Consider the following 20,137-nt stretch of genomic DNA (forward strand, 5'->3'; position numbering starts at 1 on the left):
AATAACAAGGCAAAGAATCCCGATATGTATGTAGAATCTCCCCTTCCCATTTGTTTCCTTTATATATAATGGCATCTGATATTAAGAGGTTCAATTCAACATTTTATTAAATACCTACTTGTGCAAGGCATGGTGCTAGGCACTGGAAGGAAAGAAGGGACAAAGAGAGGTACAGAAGCACTAAGGTGAGGAGGAGGAAGGGAGGGAAGAAAGAAAGAAAGAACCATTTATTAAGTGCCTGCTCTGTACCAGGCTCTATTCAAAGATATTTACAAATATGACCTCATTTGATCATCACAACAACTACGGGAGGTTGGTGCTATTATGATCCCCATTTTACTTTTGAGGGAACTGAGACAGACAGGTTAAATGAGTTGCCCAGAGTTATATATCCAGTAATGTCTGAGGCTGGATTTGAACTAAGGTCTTCCTGACTCCAGGCCCAGTGCTTTATGCACTGGGCCATCTGGTTGCCTCTGAGCATGATCTCAAGTTACAGATTAAGGCCTGTGGTTGTAACCTTGTTCCTGTTTTCTTTGGTAGTCTCTGAACTGAACATCAATAATGTCCGAGGCTCTGATTACTGGTTTGGGGTCTGATATTCACAGCTATTACTTTTGATGGTCCATTTTGGTATTGGTGTGATGGGTAACTGTATGATGTTAATGAGGACACAGTTTGAGTTTTGATAGTGATATGCCCTTTAAACTCCATTCAGCTGTGTCATATAATTTTAGAGCTATTGGTCCTGGTCATGAGAAACATTTGGCAAGAGAATGTAAATGTCCAAACTCCTTCAACTGATATCCAAGGACTTTAGCACTCTTGACTTTAACCTATCTTTGTAGCCTAATCACTCTTCTTCTATGGAAAACAGGTTTATTCACTGCCCCTTAAACATGCCTCACCCCATCCTTCCTCTGGGTCTTATAAAAAAGATCACGTTCACAAAATGCTTTAAGGTTTAGAAAGCATGTCACTCACAAAAACCTTATGAGATAGGCCATCTAATGGTTTGATACAAGATCTGTCTATGTGGATACATCCCCTTTTTATGAAGATCGCTGCCAATCAGTCCATGCTTTCTTCTTCTATTCAACTCAGCCTGTCTATTTTCCTTCTATATGTTGTTCACATAGTGTGTGTGTGTTGGGGGCATATGGGCACAGGGAACAGGTTTGCTTCTTTTAGATCTCTTAGTATGAGATAACCATGAAGCCAGAAGCTGCCCAATGAGCACCCTTATCCCTCCCCCCTAATAATCCATGTAATTCTACATTGGTAATGTATTATGGCCTGCTGCAGCCTGTCATTTGGGTGACCCTCAACTATGATTCCAAGGTTAAGTTACTTACATGGTATCTTATACGTGGCATGTCCAAAAGCCTTTGATTCCAAGTTCAGCATTTATTTATCTTTTTTCCTCTCCCCTACAGTTTCTGGTTGAGAGACTTTGCTAGAATCTCTTCCCATCTCTTATGGGAAGTCTTCCTGTATCCCTTTTTGAACTATTTCTTTTTTAGGCAATTGGGGTTAAGTGACTTGCCCAGGGTCACACAGCTAGTACGTGTCAAGCATTTCGTCTGAGGCCAGATTTGAACTTGGGTCCTCCTGACTCCAGCGCCAGTGCTCTATCCACTGTGCAACCTACCTGCCCCCCTGTTTGAACTTATATAGAGCTTGTCATCTGTTAGTCAGTTGGCATTTATCATATACTATTTTGTGGGGTTATGTTCATGGGTATCTTTGCTTTCTTTTCTCCCCACCTTGATTACTTTGAGGGCAGGAAACTTATCAAAATCTTTTGGATGCCACAAATCTTTTTATTTGTTGTAATCTTACAATGTCAAAGCTGAGATGAGCTTGAGAATCACCTTGTTCAACCCCTTCATTTTACAGGTAAAGAAACTGAGGCTAGACAGATGAAGTGACTTGCCCAAGTTTATTCTGTGGCAGAGCCCAGCTCTAGAACTCAGGGCTATGGATTCCCAGTTGAATTCCCAGATATTAATCAATTGCCAATAGAGGAGTTTCCTAAAATATATATGTACTATAAAGAATCTGTTTAATAATTACAGAGTGGGATGTGTTTATGTAACCATTACAGTAGTCAAATGTAGGGGCTAAGTAAATTTTTAATGTCAAAGTGCAAATTATCACCTATTCCCAAGTTGCTGAGCCTGCAGTATCAACTCTGTATATGAAAGAAGGCATGTTTCAGATATGAAGGCAACTGCTAGAAGAACAGCTTAAACTTAAAGTCAAGAGACCAATGAGTGAGTGACCACAGCTAAGTGACTTAAACTCGTGTCATCTCCTTAACTGTAAAATGTGGACAATAATACTTGTATTTCTGACTTAATAGGGTTGATATGAAAGATATAAACCTTAAGATGCTAGACAAACATAAACTATTGCTATTATTATTTTCATCCTTATAACAAGAAAAGATTTGTAGGCTTCTGCCCCAAATTAAAGCCTATCTGTTTAAAGCCAGTGTTCATCCAATGATACATGACTGAGTCTTGGAACTGTACTATCTCCGAAGAACCAAAGGCTAGGATTACCCAAAGAGCAGCAGGGATGCTTCAGCAGGATGCAATGAGAGTGGCATAGATTGAGGAATGGAGGGGACCTTCAGGGCCAACTGCTCCTACTGTGTGCCAGGTACTGTTCTAAATGCTGGGGATACAAACAAAGACAGAAGACAATCCCAGCTCTCAAGAGGCTCATGGTCTAATAGGGGGAGACAACATGCAAACAAGCAATAGACAGAATAAATTGGAGATGATCAATTTAGAGAAGCTAGAACTTAAGTGATATCTGGAAAGGCTTCCTATAGACTGGGATGTTATCTGAGACTTGAAGGAAGCCAGGTAATGCAGGAAGTGGAGATGAAGAGGGAGAGGATTCTGGGTGTGGGGGACAGACCCCTTCATTTTACAATTAACTGAACCTAGAGAGTGCCTTACCCAAGCTCATACAGTGCTGAATGTCAGAGGTAGGATTTGAATCTGGGTACTCTGTGATTCCTTTGAGCACTCTTTCTGCCACATCATATAAAAAAGAAATCATAAGAGGAATGGGATGAGGGATGGCGCCAAAGAAATGTGTACTCCAAAAAAGATGTGCCTGTACATGTAGCAAAAATGAGAGCTAACAGACAGATAGTCAGACATGATGTCAGTAGCAGTAAAGACCTCCCCTTTGCCCCATCTGACAACCTTAGGGAAGGATGTGGATAATTGACCTGCAGAATGGCAGAGTGGACACTGTTTAATTGGTTGGGATCTGAAGTTTCATTGGAATGTTGGAGTAACAAAGAAAAGGAAGAAGGAATGAATGATGGATTTCACATGTTAAGGCAGACATGGTCCTTGTTACCTAAAATAGGTGGTATAGGTATTGGAAAGCATACATAAAGGAAGTGAATCTATGCATGAATGATGAGGATATGCTTCTTCGTTTAGTAGTAGGTTACCTCTCTGTAGTGCTTGAGTGTTTAAAAACACTCTGTTTATATAACAGTCATTTGAGGTGGTGAACTATTAATTTTCTCCATTTTACAGATGAGGAACTTGAGGCAAAAATTGATTAAATGACTTGCCTAGAGCCAAGCAACTAGTAAGTATCTAAGCTGAGAGTTGAACTGAGGTCTGTTTCCCAGAACAGTCGTTTGCTTTCCTTCCTAAAACCACTCCCCTCATAGGATCTCATAATATATTATTTGTTCTACTCTGTAGTTATGTTCTAATTTTTAAAGTTTGTTTGTAAAGGTCTTACTAATACTAATAATAGCTGTCATTTATATGATACCTACTGCTTTCATTTGATCCTCACTACAACTTCGCAAGATAGGTGCTATTATTATCCCCATTTTCCAGTTGAGGAAACTGAGGCAGACAGATGTTAAGTGGCTTTCTTAAGATCACACAGCTAGTAAGAGTCTGAGGGTGGACTTGAACTCAGGTCTTCCTGACTCTAGACCCAGCTCTCTCTTTACTGCACCACCTAGCTGCCCTCATTTATAGTATACTATATGCTTCTTGAGAGTAGGGACCATGTCTTTATTCATCTTTATGCCCTCCATAGACTCTTGTAAAGAACAGATGGTCTTATAAATGTTCACTGAATTATGTATGGATGATATGTTATGTCCTGTTTTATTAGTGTGGTTGGTACTTTTGGGGGGTTTGGCCTTGAAGGGGGAAATGGAAGGGAACCAACATTAAGTACCTACCTACCATGTGTCAGGCACCAGGCTAAGCAATTTACAAATATTATCTCATTTGATCCTTACAACAGTCCTGGGAGATAAAAGCCATTATTGTCCCCATTTTACAGTTGAAAAAAATTAGGGCAGTCAGGGGTTAAGTGACTTGTCCAAGATCACACAGCTAGAAAGTGTTTGAGGCAGGATTTGAACTGTCTTCCTGGCTCCAGGCTTAGTATTCTATGCACTGGGCCACCTAGCCTTGATTGTTATATAGGGCATTTTCTAAGGGTATGTTTTTGATATGTTTTGCTTTTTATTTAATATTTTATTTATTTGCTTCCACTTTGGGTGGAATATGTAAGGTTGATATGGATCAAGAAATGGACTTAGCTCTCTGTTTCTTTCAGGGTAGAGCAGCAGCTCCTCCCTTGTCTCTCTGCAAGTGAAATCATTTAGTGTTTCATGGCGTACATACCTCCCCTTTGGAGGGAGTAAAATGACAAGAGTGCTGTTTAAAATTAGAGAAGGAACCTTCAAGCGCTAGTATCACCTCCCAAATGCTCAGGCTGTAGTGACCATATCAGTCTGTCCCACAGTTTTCAGAAAACTAGATTGGGTTTTAGCTTTGTAATCTTATTTTATGTTTTATAAAGCCATTTGTAGGGGACTGGCTGTTTTGAAAGGAAAAGGAAAAACCATTCTAGACTTTGCAGTTTCTTTGAAGATTTGTGAGATTTCTATGTAATGACTTAATTGGAAAAAAAAATAAAGAGCTGGGTATTAATGCATATCCATCAGAGAAGAAAATAGTTTTCAGTAGGAATGGTTGTTACTAGAGGATGTTTTTACACAAAATACTGCAAATAGCATTTGTGTTTTAATAGGTAGTTTAGTAGGAGTATTTGAAGAATGCCACTTTTTATTAATCATATAATTGTATTTTTTGAGGCTTCCTTCCACACAATAGCTCAGCTGAGAGGTATCAATCAAAAAGAATTATTTTTCTTTTGCAGAGATAGTATTTCTGAATGTATTAGTAATCTTAGAACATCAAAACTTCTCCTTCTTCCAGGCTGGTAAGAACTAATGAAGCCAAACTCATGGGCTCAGTCTCCAGGAGGGAGTTATAAAAGTTTTGTTTCAGGGCCACAGGCTATTATTATATAGCACCCTAACCCCAGCCAGCCATTAAAAGGAGGTTAGAGCATGACTGGTTCTACACAAAATCCTTTCTGCTGTAAAAGTAAATATAAAAAGGTAGAGGAGTGTAACCTTAGAGTGTGAAACCTTAGGGTGTAAAGAACCCCAAAGGTGCAAAGGGGTTGTTACCAGCTTACTCAGAAGGTGCAGAAACACCTCTCCTCTTAAAAGAGGAAGTACATCATGTGTTCCTTTGGAAATACCCCCAAAGGATGACTATGCCTCCTAAAATACCTTTTTCCTTAAATCGCAGAGAGCAGAAACTTCCTGACTTTTACTGTCCACATGTGGAGTGGCTTTAAGTTTGAAATAATGTCACAATGAGATAAAGAGTTCAGGAGTTGTTAACACTTTGCTAATATCTCTTCCTATTCTTTACTCTCTAAGATGAAACAATGTGGTGGGATTGGGAAAGTTAGATTTAGGTATCAGATGGGGAGAGGTTAGGTCAAAGAATTGTATGTATTTACCTAATTCTATTTTTTCATGGTTCTGGCAGTGCTGTAACATCAGAGATATGACATACACATGTGTGCTTATTATTTTATATATATATATATATATATACATATACATACATACACATATGTGTGCATGTGCACATATTTGTAGCACTTGATGGAATGTTGCATGACTATACAGGTACAATGTGTGGAAGGAACATCATGCTGAGCACAGAATGAATGGAAAAAAAAACATTTATTAAGGCTTTATCATGTACTATATACTATGCTAAACACTGGGGATGTCAATGGAAAGAGAAAACTATCCTTTCAGGGATCTCATGCTTTAATTTGGGGAGAAAACACGTATAGGACGGTTCAGCTGTGGAGCTGATGGCAAACTCCGAAGGTCTTAAATGCACATCAAGAGGGGAGCTAGCGAATTCCAGAAGTGCTTAGGGTGCATTGGATTGTTTTAATCTTCAGAGGGTAGATCCTGGAGGAGGGGACCAGCCCATCACTGGGAAGAATTGTGAATAGAAACCTAAAAGAAGAGACTAAACAATGCAGACTTCTGTACAGTACAGCTTGCAATTCATGGCAAAATGTTGTGTAACATAGACATTTTTGTGTAACTTAGACTAGGGTGAGCCAGGAGGGCTTGGTACTACAAGCTTTGGTTAAAGGAACCACAAGGGAAGGTCAGAAATATCAAATAAGAGTCAGGACAACATGTTTTGTGAGGAGAGGAAGGAGACTGTATTCTAGCCTCAATTTAACAAATACTGTGACGATTATGTGCAAAGCACTGCTGGTGATACAGAGACAAAAAATGGGAAGGACAACCAATCATTGCCCTCAGAAAGATTGTTTGCATACTATTTGGGTAGGAAAGGAAAGCTTGAAGGTAAAAAATATCTGACTCCTGGATGTTGAAATCTCCCCCCACCCCTTCCCCCACTGGTTGAAGAGATAAGACCCATGAATGCTTTCTATGAGGAAGTCATTGTGCTGGTTCTCTGGAGGTCACGACAGAAGCACAATGTTAGATGCTATTTCTCTGTCTTCAAAGAGCTTATGACCTAGTTAAAAAAATCAACAAGCACTTATTAAGCATCTATTATGTGCAAAGTGCTGTTGATACAAAAATGAAATAGTCCTTTCTACCCTTCAGGGACTTTTTTCTATCTTAACTTTTTTTGTGTGTGTCACGGGCCTTTGCCAGTCTGATAAAGACAATGGACCCATTCTCAGAAGGGTTTTTAAGTACAGTACATAAACTAAAATGCATAGGCCTGCAAAAGACACCAAAGGTTGTTGAAAATAAAGATGGCTTTTTTTTTTTCGTCAAAGTTTACAGACTCACTGAAATCTCTCTGCAGGCATGTGTACCTGTCTTAAGAACCCATTACTAGACGGACACAGACAAATAAGTTCACCTGCCCTCCTGCAAACTCACTATTTGTTAATGGCATCACCATACACTCCACCTGCCCATGCTTGTAGCAAGCCTCAGCGTCATCTTTGGGTCTTCCCTCTCTTTCATCTCTCATGATAGTAGCCAAGTTCTGTTGATTTCTTTTTAACATCTTTCAAATCTGTTCCTTTTCCATCTGTGACACAACTTCCAAAGGAATATTCTAAAGCATAGGTCTCACAATGTTTTCTCTCTGCACAAAAGGTTGCCATGGTTTCCTTCTGTGTCTAGATAAAATATATACTCATTTGTTTGGCAGACCTTATGTGTCAGGCTGGATTTGAATTCATGTTCTCTTTTTCCATGTTTAGAACTCTTTCCTTTATCTCACTGCTTAATATTTGAGATAGAAGCTTCTTCCTCTCTGTTATCACTCAAATTCCTTATACTTCTCAGCTTCTAGACCTCATCTACTTTGCTTTCTCAGATTACCCTATACTTAATTTTTACATATTTTCTATTATGAAGGAGTTTCTTACCTCACTTAACATCTTAGAAAGCAAAGAGTAGGTAAGAGGTATTAGCAAAGTGTTAACACCTCCTGAACTTTTTATGGTGTATGAACTTATTTCTCTGATGAAGTTAAAGGAAGCAAGTGATTGTCTGAACATTAGCCAAACCCCTGGTACTTTAGGGATTTAACCTGCCAGAAGTAAGGAGAATCAAGACTTGGGGAGGGGGGAAGAAGAGAATTTATCTTTCTCCTCCCTCAGAACCCCTGGGTCACTTTCTCTGACCCTTGAAAAAACAAAACAAAACAAACACATCATAACACCTAGCAACAAATTTACTGGCCTGGAAATTGACAACTCTGTTCAACTCAACAATTTTTTTTTGCAGGGGCGGGGCACGGGGAGGGGGGCTGGATTTAGAAGTGCTTTGTGGACAAGGCCTCTTGCTGGGAAGAGGAGGGAATATTTGCCTTGAGTCAGCTAGGTGGTTTAGTGGATTAAGTGCTGGGGCTGGAGGTAGGAAGACATGAGTTCAAATGTAGCCTCAAACACTTACTAGGTGTATGAACCTGGGCAAGTCATTTAACCTCTGACTCAGTTCCCTCAACTGTAAAATGGGGAGAATAATAGCACCTACCTTGGAAGGGTTGTTGTACTGATCAAATGAGATGATGTTTGTAAAGCCCTTACCAGGTTCCTAGCACATGGTGAGTACTTAACAAATGCTTGCTCCTTCCTTCCTTCTTTCTTTCCTCCTCATCAGCCATGCTGTCTATCTAGCAGTGGTTCACATAGGAGAAAGCACCCCATCCAGCTGTTGGAAAGTTTGCTGAGAGAGTTTGAGCATGAGAGCAGACAGGCACTGGGTATAAGGAAAAGCAAGTCGTTCAAGGAAGGAAGTATATCTGAGGAACAGGAATTCTGGCAGCAGAGAAGAGAGCTGCTTATTAAACCAAGATAGAACTAGTTCTGGTAATTTAGAGTTGAACTTGAGAGATGAACATATCTTGAGAGCTCCAATGAACAACCCACTGGGCAGAGACACTGAAGCCATAGAGAGCTCAGTGAGGATCTAAGAAGAGAGAAAATATCAGAAGTTGTGAATTACCTTTGCTTCCTCTAAGTCCTATATATGTACCTCATTACCATTATACTTTAAGTTTTAATTTTGAGTCCATTTTCCCCAGGGATGTTGTGTGTATTTGTGGGAGTGTCCCCAGGTTTATGAGGAAAATGTTTTGTAGCCATCTTATTAAATGCCTTTGCTATTAAAATTTGTTGTGTTTACTGACTGTTAATGAGAAGTTTACTAGTGAGCAGGGGGGTAATGCTTTTGAGACACACCCACAGACATATACACATATCTCTCTCTCTGTATATGTATGTATGAATACATATATACATATATACATTACACAACATATATGAGAGAGAGAGAGGATGACTCCTAGGTTTTGAATCTCGGCAGTAAAAAGCATAGTGTTACTTTTGCGTTGATAGGGAAGGTATATTTGTACATCCCCCCCCCCCATAGAAGGTAAGTTTCTTGAAGGCAGAGACTTTTTCATTTTGGGTTTTTTGTTTGTTTGTTTCCTTGCTGCCTAGCACAGTAACTTCCCCTTAATTAATTCTCACTCTAAGTACCTCACTTCAAGCTCACTTAGACCATGCCTGTCTATCTATCTCTTCCCCACCTTCCTCTCTCTCCATCTCTTTCCCTCTTCCCCTTAATTTAGTTGCCCTAGGTAGTCTTCCTAATATACTGATTTGATTCGTGTTCCTCTTCTGTTCGAAAACTTTCAGTGGCTCCCTATTGCCTACTGAATAAAAGATATATTCTCTTGACCTTGAAAATCTCCTTCACATCTAGGCTCTGATGTCTTTCTACTCCTCTGTCATAACTACTTTTTCCTTGTGTACTTTTTGTTCCAGACAAACTAGAGATTCACCCGCTATGGCTTGTAATGAACTCTTTTACCACCCCCACCTACAAATCTCCATTTGTTTGAAGTCCTTCTCTTTCAAGGCCCAGCTTGGGTGTCAACTTCTCCATGGAGTCTTCCTGGAATCTACAGCTGAAAGTGTTTTATCCCTTTTCATAATTATTCTGGCATTTTCTCTGGACCTCACCATTCACTTATTCCATCAGTTGTTTGTGTATATGTCTTCTAGCTCTCTCTGCCCTTCCCTTCCCTTCCCTTCCCCACATTGTATTAGTTTAGATAGTAAACTCCTTTTGAAAAGATTCTAGGCAATCGCAGCTCCACTCCTGACTCACTAGACTTTTCCACCTCCTTACCTGCAGCCTTTTCACCCTGGAGATGCCTCTAGCCCCAGGCACCCCCTTTCCCTCTCCTCTGATGATCCTTGAGTTCTTGCTCCAGATCACCCATTTCATGAAGTGTTCAGGCCACCATGCTCCTTTGTCTCCTGACTCGACTCCCAGTTCCTAGCATGTGCTACTGCCTATTGTAGGTCCTTATTAAACTTATGTGGAATTGAATGTTGAGTTACAAAAATGGTAATTTCAGTTATAATCTGAAAATTTCTCCCAAGAACAAAGACCCATCATTTTAAACACTAGTATTTTGGGGTGATGATCTATGGTTGTGAGTTATGGTACTTCACAGTCCTCAAAGAACTGAAACCTGATGGGATAGAAAGGCACAGATATGTGTGTGACTTGGCTAAATGAGGAATTATGCAGGAAGGGCTTTGTCATGAGTGTCATTAGAGGAATGCCAAGGCTGGAGGAAAGATAAACCTATAAGGTAGCCATATCCCCAAGAACTCAATGTCTTCACCATCTATTTTCTTCTTTAACATGGCAACATTAGATAAGGGGAGAATCAAGGTTATTTCTGTTTATAGATCTAAACTTCTTAGTACGGAAACAATGAATATACCCCCAAATCATTTAGGTTATATAACTCTTTCTAGAATAGGGTTGGGGACCTCTTTAGTTCTGAATAGTGGAGTTATCCAGGGACAAACCAAAGGCAAAGAACCAGAAAGATGATGAGGGACAGAGTGAGGAGAGAGTTGTGTAATGTGGCAGAGGAGTAGAAGGCCCCAAACAATTGTCTCAATATCATCCCATAGGGTAGTTTGACAGTTAGGTATTTCTTAGCTACTTGATCCAAGAAGTAGGCTTCTAAGTTCTTGGTTAAGGAATCATTTTTGAGTTCTTTGAATGTCATTTGTTCTGTGTGATGGAGTTCCCCGTTATCAGGAGGTCAAGGCAGTGGCTTGTCTGATTTTTAATTATCCATTTTATAGTTAAGTCACTGGAAAAGAGTGGGTAATGGGTAATGAAATGTAATGGTTAGAATGTTTATGATGCATTGCAGTTTAATAAGTGGAAGCAAAGGAACAAATTTTGAGGAAGCATCAATACTAGTGGAAGTAGTAGATGTATTTTTTTTAATCTTAAGGAAAATTTTGGTGAATATTTAATATTTATGTGTGGGAGATATTTTCTTTGAGTTTTATGCTTGTATGTATGATGCTGGTTGCTATTGTTGAAGATAAATAATGATCATTGTAATATCTATCTGTTCTCTGACCTTTTTAATTCTCTCATCTGTAAAATGGGCATAGTTTCCATTCCCTATCTTTCAGGATTGTTCTGAGGAAAATCCCTTATATAAACCTTAATGTGTTTTATAAATGAGATTATGAATTATAAATTTGTGATATATAATCTTCTATTTAATTTTGCTCTTAACTTTTAAATCAGATGTAAAGACTTCTTTGCACAATAAAATCTTTATGTCACTAGAGAGGCAAAGGGGGACAACTTTGGAGTTAGTAAGACCTCCATTAGTTCAAATCCTGCCCCTGACACCTAGCTATGTAACCATGGGTAAATGACTTAATTATATGGTATTCCATGCCCCGTCAGGCAAAACTCAACATTAGATGTGTTTTTTTAAATTGCTGCCTTTTGCTTTTAATATCACTGTCCTTTCTAAATAGGAGCCTTTTCAGCTTCTAACCCCAGCAAGCCTTCTCTTGTGTGAACTATTTAAAAATAAAAAAAAAAAGTTCAGCAAAAGCAACAAGGATTGAGTCTGACTGTGTATGCAACATTTCAGTCATAGTTTCCTATGATATACATTTTCTTAAATCTTATCTGAGGTCATAATGCAGTTTTTTTGGTTCTTTCTCTTTTTATTCATATTGTTTTAGCTGTGTAGTTCTGTTTATTTAATTCTTTATCAGTTATGAATTGTTAGTTACAGTATTTAGTTGCTGATTGGCATCAATGGTGGGAATTTTAATGCTACCAGCTCCCTGTGTCAATAAAATCATTGATCTAGACCTCCAAAAATGAAGTCACCAAAGTCTCCACCTAGACAGTCCACTCTTAGGCCTTCTTAGTAGTCATTTTATTGTATTGTAAAATGAGAGACATTACTTTTGGGACAGAGTATCATGGTGGCTGTAGATGGTTATTTGGCTTGTTGGACTTTAGAAGGGCTTTGCCCTTGTGTGAGAGAGAAAAATGTAATGTTAATAGGGCATAAGAATCAGCCACCACAGACCTTTTCTCCACGCCCATTGTATTCATCTGTTTTTTCATCTTGTGACTTTCCAATAGCTGAGTAGCTATGGAAAGATTGCTTTACTGAGCCTGCTACTCTTGTCTTGTTGAAAGAAGACTGATGCTATAAGCCAGGTAAGCTGTATTGAATTGGGTAGAGTTTGGAGAGACTGGAGAAGGAAGAGTGTTTTTTCCAAAATATTCATACCTTTCCAAGAAGTATGCAGAATCAAAAATACCTTTACTCCTATATTATTTAGTAGTGATGGTGATAATGATACTAATAGCAGCTCACATTTATAATGTTTTACATGCTATCTCATCTGATCTTTATAACAACCCTGTGAGGTAGGTGCGATTATTATCCTCATCTTACCTTTAAGAAAATTCAGAGAATTTTCAGAGAAGTGACATGGTCATGGGCACATTGCTCTGTTTAGGTCAGGTTCTTAGAAAATGTGTAATTAGCAAACAGATTGGAATCAATAAGATCTGAGTACAGAAGCATCAGCTCTGCCATGTATCATCTGCCATATGTATGACTTTGAGTAAGCATTGGTTAGATGAGAGGACTGAACTAGGTAATAATAATAGCTTATCAGAAGATCCATGTGAGCAATCATAGGTTGAACAAATAGAATTATCTTCATTTTACAGTTGAGGAAACTGAGTAATTTGCCCAAGACTCATAGATTTAGAGCTAGAGTCCAACCCTCCTTCTTTTACACATGAGAAAATAGGCTGAGAGTGGTGACTTGCCCAGGATCACATAACCAGCATGTGTTTAAGGCATAAATTTTTTGGTCTTAGGATCTCTTTACACTCTTAAGTTATTGAGGACCCCAAAAAACTTTTGCATATGTGGGTTACATTTATCTATATTTACCATATTAGAAATTAAAACTGAGAATGTTAAAATACTCTCAGTTTTTCAAAATACTAATCCATTAAAAATAATACTAAACCAATTATATATTAGCAAAAATAGCATTCTAATGAAAAGTAATTATATTTTTCAAGACAATAAAAAGTTGGAAAAGTGGCATTGTTTTATGTATCTCTTTTGTAAATCTTTTTGATGTCTGACTTAATAGAAGACAGCCAGATTCTCATATCTGCTTCTATGTTCCATTTTGTTTGTTTTTGCTGAAGTGTATCAAGAGAATTTGGCCCCATGTAAATATATAGTTGGAAAAGAGAGTATTTTAATAAGCAAATGATATCTCAGTTTTTAGTTAGTTTTGATCTTGATGGCCCCCTGAAAGGAGCATCCAAGGACCATATTTTGAGAACTGACGGTCTCTAAGGCAAGATTCAAACTTGGATCTTCTGACTTCTAGATCAGTGCTCTCCACGATGTCGGCATGGTGTCACTGAGCTGCCTCATGGTTAGGAAGTTCTAGTGCTTGGAATAGATGATATTTAAGGTTGTGCTCTCTAGCTTTCTGTGATTTAAATATTTGAGGAATATTTGGTCTGTCTCTGGTACATTGTTTGAATTAACAGAAACGACTAGGGAGGCAAGACTAACACCATGACACAAGACAGTGAATAACAGGGATGGAGACTAGACCCAAGATTTTACAGGTGCAGGGAATCCCTTTGATGAGGAGCTTCCTCTATCAAATTTCTTTAGAGCACTAAGAGTTTAATTGACTATCCAGAGTCACACAGCCAATATGTGTCAGGCAGCCCTTAAACCTAGTAGGTGTTCCTAGAGCTCTATCTCTGATGCACACTGCCTTTATTTGCTATGGCAACAATTAACAGTCTGTGCTAACCTTTGCATTGTAAAGTATAAGTACTAAAGGAGCTCAAAGGAGAGGTGGTGGTGGTGAAGATGGAGAATAATGTGAAAGTTACCATGGATGAGGTAGATGATGTGTTTAAGACTCATGGGCAAAGTGAGAAACAGAAAATATCACCTTGCTTGGAATGTTCTCTTTCATCTCTGTCTCCTGCCCTCCCTGGCTTTCTTCAAGTCCCAGATAAAATCCCACTTTCTACAAGAAGCCTTTCTCCATCCTTAATGCTAATGCCTTCCCTGTTGATTACCTTCAATTCAACTTGTATAGATCTTGTTTGTACGTAATCATTTGCAGATTATCTCCCCAATAAAGTGTGAGTTCATTGAGAGTAGGGACTGTCTTTTGTCTTTCTTTGTGTTCCCAGTGCTTAGCATAGTTCTAGACATGGAGTAGGCACTTAATAAATGTTTGTTGACTGATATAGACAGGGCTCTAGCTAGCATGGATGAACAAAATCCAGAACTAAATCAGGGAACTTCTGCTTAGAAGTTTTATTTTCTGCCTGCTTTGTTTCCATTATGTAGTTGAAGCTCCCACTAGCTCTTTCTGCCTACTGTATCATTTTGTTGAATCATTGAGTTTTCAGTCCATTAAAATCTTCAGGTCTTTCCCACCTCAACTTCTTTCTAAACTCCTATTGTGCCTGTGCAGTAGAAGTCGTTTGAATGCAAGTGGAGGACTATGTATTTATCCCTGTTAAACTGCAGTTTATTTCTACAAATAAAACAAACAAAAAACTTTACCATTCCCCAAAGCCCTTTAGTGAACTTAGCCCTAAATCAGAATGATTGATGAACTCACCCTTGTCTGCAGGTGCTAAAATGCAGTGAGTGACCAAAGAGATAGAAGAAGAGGAGTAATTAACATAGCTGGCCAATCCAGAAACAGAGCATGTCCACAGCACCTGAAAGACTGAGAGTTTGTTGTATATTAAACAAGTCTCTGTTTAGTCACTGCTAAGAGCTCAGGTATGTATGAAATAAGTATATATGTTACAGAGTTTCCTAGGGTTTTAGCCTGGGCGGGGGGAGAGTTGGGGGGGGAAGAAAAGGAGATGAGATTGAAACTAAAAAGTAAATTACAATATTTACATACTTAAACATCATTATAATCTTGAGATAAATTCACGAAGTTACATGGTCAGCCCTGTTACTTCTCAGAAATAACTGTGAATATTTCATTTTATTTATATTCAGTCCCTGTTTCCTGTGCTCCTTGGGGTTAATTTAGTGTCTTACCAGAATTAAAAATATTGTTCTTCAGATATAGTTATTTTTGCCAGTTTCATCTAATGTAAGTGTGAAATTATTCAGAAAAGGAAAAGAAAATAGTATCTCATATTTACAGTTCACCTGGACACCTCGGCAGCAGGTTTGAAATTGACTTCTTTTGATTGGATGGACGTAAATTTGATTAATGTAAAAGTTGTAGAAGACATTTGGCTTTTTTTCTTTGTAAGCAGTCCCTAAGTCAAAAAAAATAGCTTTAGCTAATCCAGATGTTCTGTATTTGGTGATATGACCACTAGACACATCATGAATTTAGGGGTAGTTCCTTAGAAGAGATCACGTAATTGCAGAAATTGTCAAAATGTCTTTTTAAGTGCCACCTAGATAAATCAGAATGAGCCAGATGGTAGATGTGTGTTTGTTTATAGTTAGTTTAAATAGGTTTGCCCAAATACCTACAGTTTTGATCTCTGTTTACAATAAACCAATTTGGAGCCTAGGTTCCATGTTTCCTTGTTATGACATGTAGTATGATTGGTTTCAAAGGAATACATTATTGTGAGCACATTATGAAAAAGAATAGAGTAACATAATTATAACCAACTCTGGTAAGAGCTCTCACTGCATTTGACAAAGGATACAGCTTTTGTTGCTGAAGTGTTTCTGTAGTTACATCATAAAGGACACTCAACTTAACCTTACTTGGGAGGGGACGACCCTCAGTAGTTAAGTCCATAAAATAGTGAATGAATCAGTCAGCCTCCTTATGAAGAAATAAAAATAGAAAAGAACAATTGATATCATCTGTAGCAAGTTTTTAGGGAACTGAAAAATCAAGTCTGTTTTAAGGAACAGATAGCATTTAAAGTAATGAGACCTCACCTGTAAATTAATAACTTCAGCAAGTGGACCTTTGATGAAAGGGGGAAAGGACTTGTCATAATTCAAGGCTAGTTCAAAAAGAGGATTTATGAAGTTAATCCACAGTGACTAATGAATACCATAGTCATTTGCTTGGGAGCACCAGATTCTCATAGATATTTGTGGAAACATTGTAAAAATTGATTGGGTAGAACTCATTGTGACTTGATGTATTCTTAGCTAATGTTGGTCATTTCTTCAAGTTGCATGGTCCTCAGGTAAATTTCAATACTGGTGCTTTTTCTTTATTTCTTAAATGTTAATACATTTTGTTAACAGAAACTACTCTTTACAGAAACTTCAAGTTGACAAGTCTCTGTGGCAGTAACAGGTTTTTTTTAAATTCTCTTGATTCTTAAAAAAAAACCAGCCATTTCCCAATAATCTTTTCCCCAACAGAACATTTCTTTGAAACAATGAGCTACATAAGCAAAACAGAATCATTAACCATACCTAACAGTGTATATACCTCATTCCACATCTGTAGTCTTTACCTCTAAGGAAGGAGGTATATTTCAGTGCCAGTCCTATGGAGTTAAGACTGATAATTGCATTTATTTGAATTCAGTGAATTTCAATGTTGTTTTTCTTTTTTTAAAAAAATTCTTTTTCTTTTGTTTGGTTATTTTGTACTTGACAAACAGCAATTAAAATGAACAAAGTACAGTATTCAATGAACAGAAAAAGAGGATCGAATATGAAACCACGAGCCTATTACAGACAACTTGCCTTATTAAAAAAAAAAGCATATAATAAAATCATGCTAGGTTTAAAGCTGGCCTGCTTGTCCATATTTTTGACCAGATTTCCTTTTGTTTAGACATCATTCTAGCCATTTCAAGAAATGCCTCAAGAAACCTTTATTTTCTTTTTTTATATCATCACATGCCCCCTTCCCCAATCTCCTTCAAATTAAAAGAAAAAACCTCCCCATGTGACAGACATAGTCAAGCAAAACAAATCCACACATTGGCCATGTTTAGAAATACATATCCCATTTTGTATCTCAGTGTCATTGAGTTATTATCATTGTGCGTATTGTTCTCTTGGTTCTGTTTTGTATTCAATCAGTTCATAAAAATCTTTTAGAGTCTCTTTAATTCCTTATGTGTGTTACTTTTTATGCCTCAGTAAAATTCCATTACATTCATGTACTATGACTTGTTCAGCCATTTCCTGTTTGATGAATATGTTGGGGATTAAAACTGTCCAACCTTCAATAAAGGAGACTGAGTCAGAACTCTGAGCCAATGGCACTGTATCAAAGGGTCCACGGTTCCCTCTAATGAAGTGGACCTCAGATCTTCCTCATGGTCTAAGATGCCCCCTTCTTGTAGGACTTGTTAGACCTTGTTTTTATAGGGTTTGATACCCAAATGTGCAAAAGAGGCATGGTGAAATACAAAATCTCATTGGTTGACAGACTCTGCTCTTGAGGTTCCAAAAAAAAAAAAAAAACATGACAACAGCGGATAGTCATAAGTTGGGCAAGAAATAGGCATCTCCATTGACTAGGAGGTCATAAGATAATCACTTGCTCATGTTGGACAAGAGAGAATGGTCTGGAGGTACAAAAGTAAGTTGGGCAACTTTGAAAAGCATCAAGACATCCCACCCATGCTGAGTTTAGACATGGAATTTGAGCAAAACAGGTTGGAGATATCTTTGTCAGCATTCTTGTGGTTGTGCAAGTATGCCTCTTAAGTTACTAAACAAGTAGTGAGCATTATGTTAAATTTTGAGGCCTACTTTTTATCCCTATGTGATTTATGTAAAATATCAAATTGATTAATACTGATTTTAATAGAGTAGAGGTCCAAATGAATTATTTCTTACAAGTACCCACTTTGTTTAAAAAAGGATTTTTTTTGGTACTGAAAAAATCAAAACAAAATCATCTAGAATTGCATCTCAGTGAGTATGCATTTTAAATTAAGAGTATATTAACTTAATCCAGCTAGTTATATCCTCTTGGCAACATTGCCTTAAATACCTAACTCAATAGTTTTTATCGCCTCTCACCTATACAGTTTTAATAGCCTCCTAATTTGCTGCCTTGCCTCATGTCTTTCCCATTTCCACTCTGTACTTTTCACACAGCTGCTGAAGTGAATTTCCTTACCTTATCTGACCCTGTTACTTCCCTATTTCTCTGTGGCTCCCTATTGCTTCTAGAATAAAAGATAAACTTTTTTGGCTTTTAAAATTCTTAACAACGAGTCCCCAACTTGGCTTTCAATTTCATTATATAAGCCACTCCTCTTCCCAAAATATGCTGACCATCCAAACGGGACTCCTCTGTTCCTCATAATTCACCTCCCTTCTCCAGGCCTTTGCTAATATGACCTTCCCCTGTCCCTGGAGAGGAGTGAATTTCCTCATCTTTTTTACAGAATTCTTCACTTCCTTCAAGATGAAGTGAATTTTTCCTTTTCTTACCTCCCTAATGTTGTTGCCCTCAATAGAATGTCAGTTACTTGAAGCAATGATTGTTTCATTCTTTTCTATGTATCTCCAGACATATCACAATACCTTAATAGTATATGTTTGCTGATTGATAAAAATTTTGTATCATGTGTAACACAGTACAAAATTATTGTTATTGTATCATGTGTAATACACATTGTTTAATTAGCCTTAAATACTGAAAAAACAAAAACAAAAGCATATATCCGTTAAACTTTTCTTAACAACAGCCTCTTTTCCAGGACACCAGAACACAGAAGAGAGGAGGAAGGAAGAAGAGGAAGGCTAAAAGCAACACACTTGAGTGATTAGAAGTTACTCATTAGTAGCAGGATAAATCATTGGACTTCTTAGGGAGAAAAAAAGTCACACCAGTTCTCCCCTTCACTCAAGCCCAGTGTGTCACTTGTAAATTATCTACAAGGCTGAATTAAGCACCCTATCTTCATCAGTCCTATTCATTCTAAGCCTGTTAGTCACACTTCTTTGTCAGAGATCAGTTAACACCCATATAGGTAACCTTTTAAGTAACCAGCCCACTAAACTTTCACCAGCTTCCTGTATTTTTTTTTTTGTTACACTTACTCACCTGTGCCTAGTAAGAAATGCAAGATCCCTGAACTCAGCATGCTTTTTTTCATTTGCATTAGGTGTCTTTCTTGGCCATAATCTGACCTCTCTTTAACTGATCTAATTTATTTTCCCCTTTATATTTGTACAGTATTTCTAACTTTGTGAAGCTCTTACAAATCTGTTATCTCATTCTGTACTCATTATGACTTTGTGAGATAGTATGGGTACCTGGTATTATTATTCTCATTTTGGTAGACAATTAAATTGAGTCCTACAGGTTAAGTGATTTCTCAAGGGTCACATGGTTGATGACAAAGCCAGCAGTAGAATTCTAATCTTCTGATTCCTTATCTAGTGCTCATTGGCACTATAATTGGCATTTTTCATACCTTGGAAAAGCCTCACACAGCATTCCTGGGGCAAACAGAATGAAAAATGCCCTCAAACTTTTAAAGACAAATTCAGTTGGAGGGAGATAGAAATTCTCTCCCAGTGAGTGTGGCATCTGTTAGTAGGGAGTAGGAAGCTAATGCCTTCTGGTACCCTAGCTTCCTATTTTAACTAATTATTCTCAATAACTAGGTTCTAGTTGATGCTACAATATGGCATGAGTGTAGATGTTGGCAACTTCTAAATTCCAGCACTTTAGAACTGAGACTCTATTTGCCCCTGTTGATCTGTCCTGGTTACATCTTTGCCATTAACTTTTTTATAATACCATGACACCTTCCTATATGTGCTGTTAATTTGAGGATTCATTATACAAGGTTCAAAATCCTTTTACATCCTGCATCAAGTCTTGTTCA

General features: G+C 37.9%; 1 protein-coding gene across 1 annotated transcript in view; it reads left to right on the forward strand.

Moving 5' to 3' along the window:
• MGAT5 (alpha-1,6-mannosylglycoprotein 6-beta-N-acetylglucosaminyltransferase) overlaps positions 1–20,137 on the forward strand; it is a 378,389-nt gene that overhangs the window by 37,073 nt on the left and 321,179 nt on the right. Inside the window, 1 exon segment of the mRNA XM_078146828.1 lies at positions 14,956–15,110. The gene's annotated coding sequence lies outside the window, so the exon portion shown is untranslated.

The sequence above is a fragment of the Phascolarctos cinereus genome, unplaced genomic scaffold (genome assembly GCF_003287225.1).
Source record: "Phascolarctos cinereus isolate Bilbo 61053 unplaced genomic scaffold, phaCin_HiC Scaffold_726;HRSCAF=1367, whole genome shotgun sequence".
Classification (NCBI taxonomy): Eukaryota; Metazoa; Chordata; class Mammalia; order Diprotodontia; family Phascolarctidae; genus Phascolarctos; species Phascolarctos cinereus.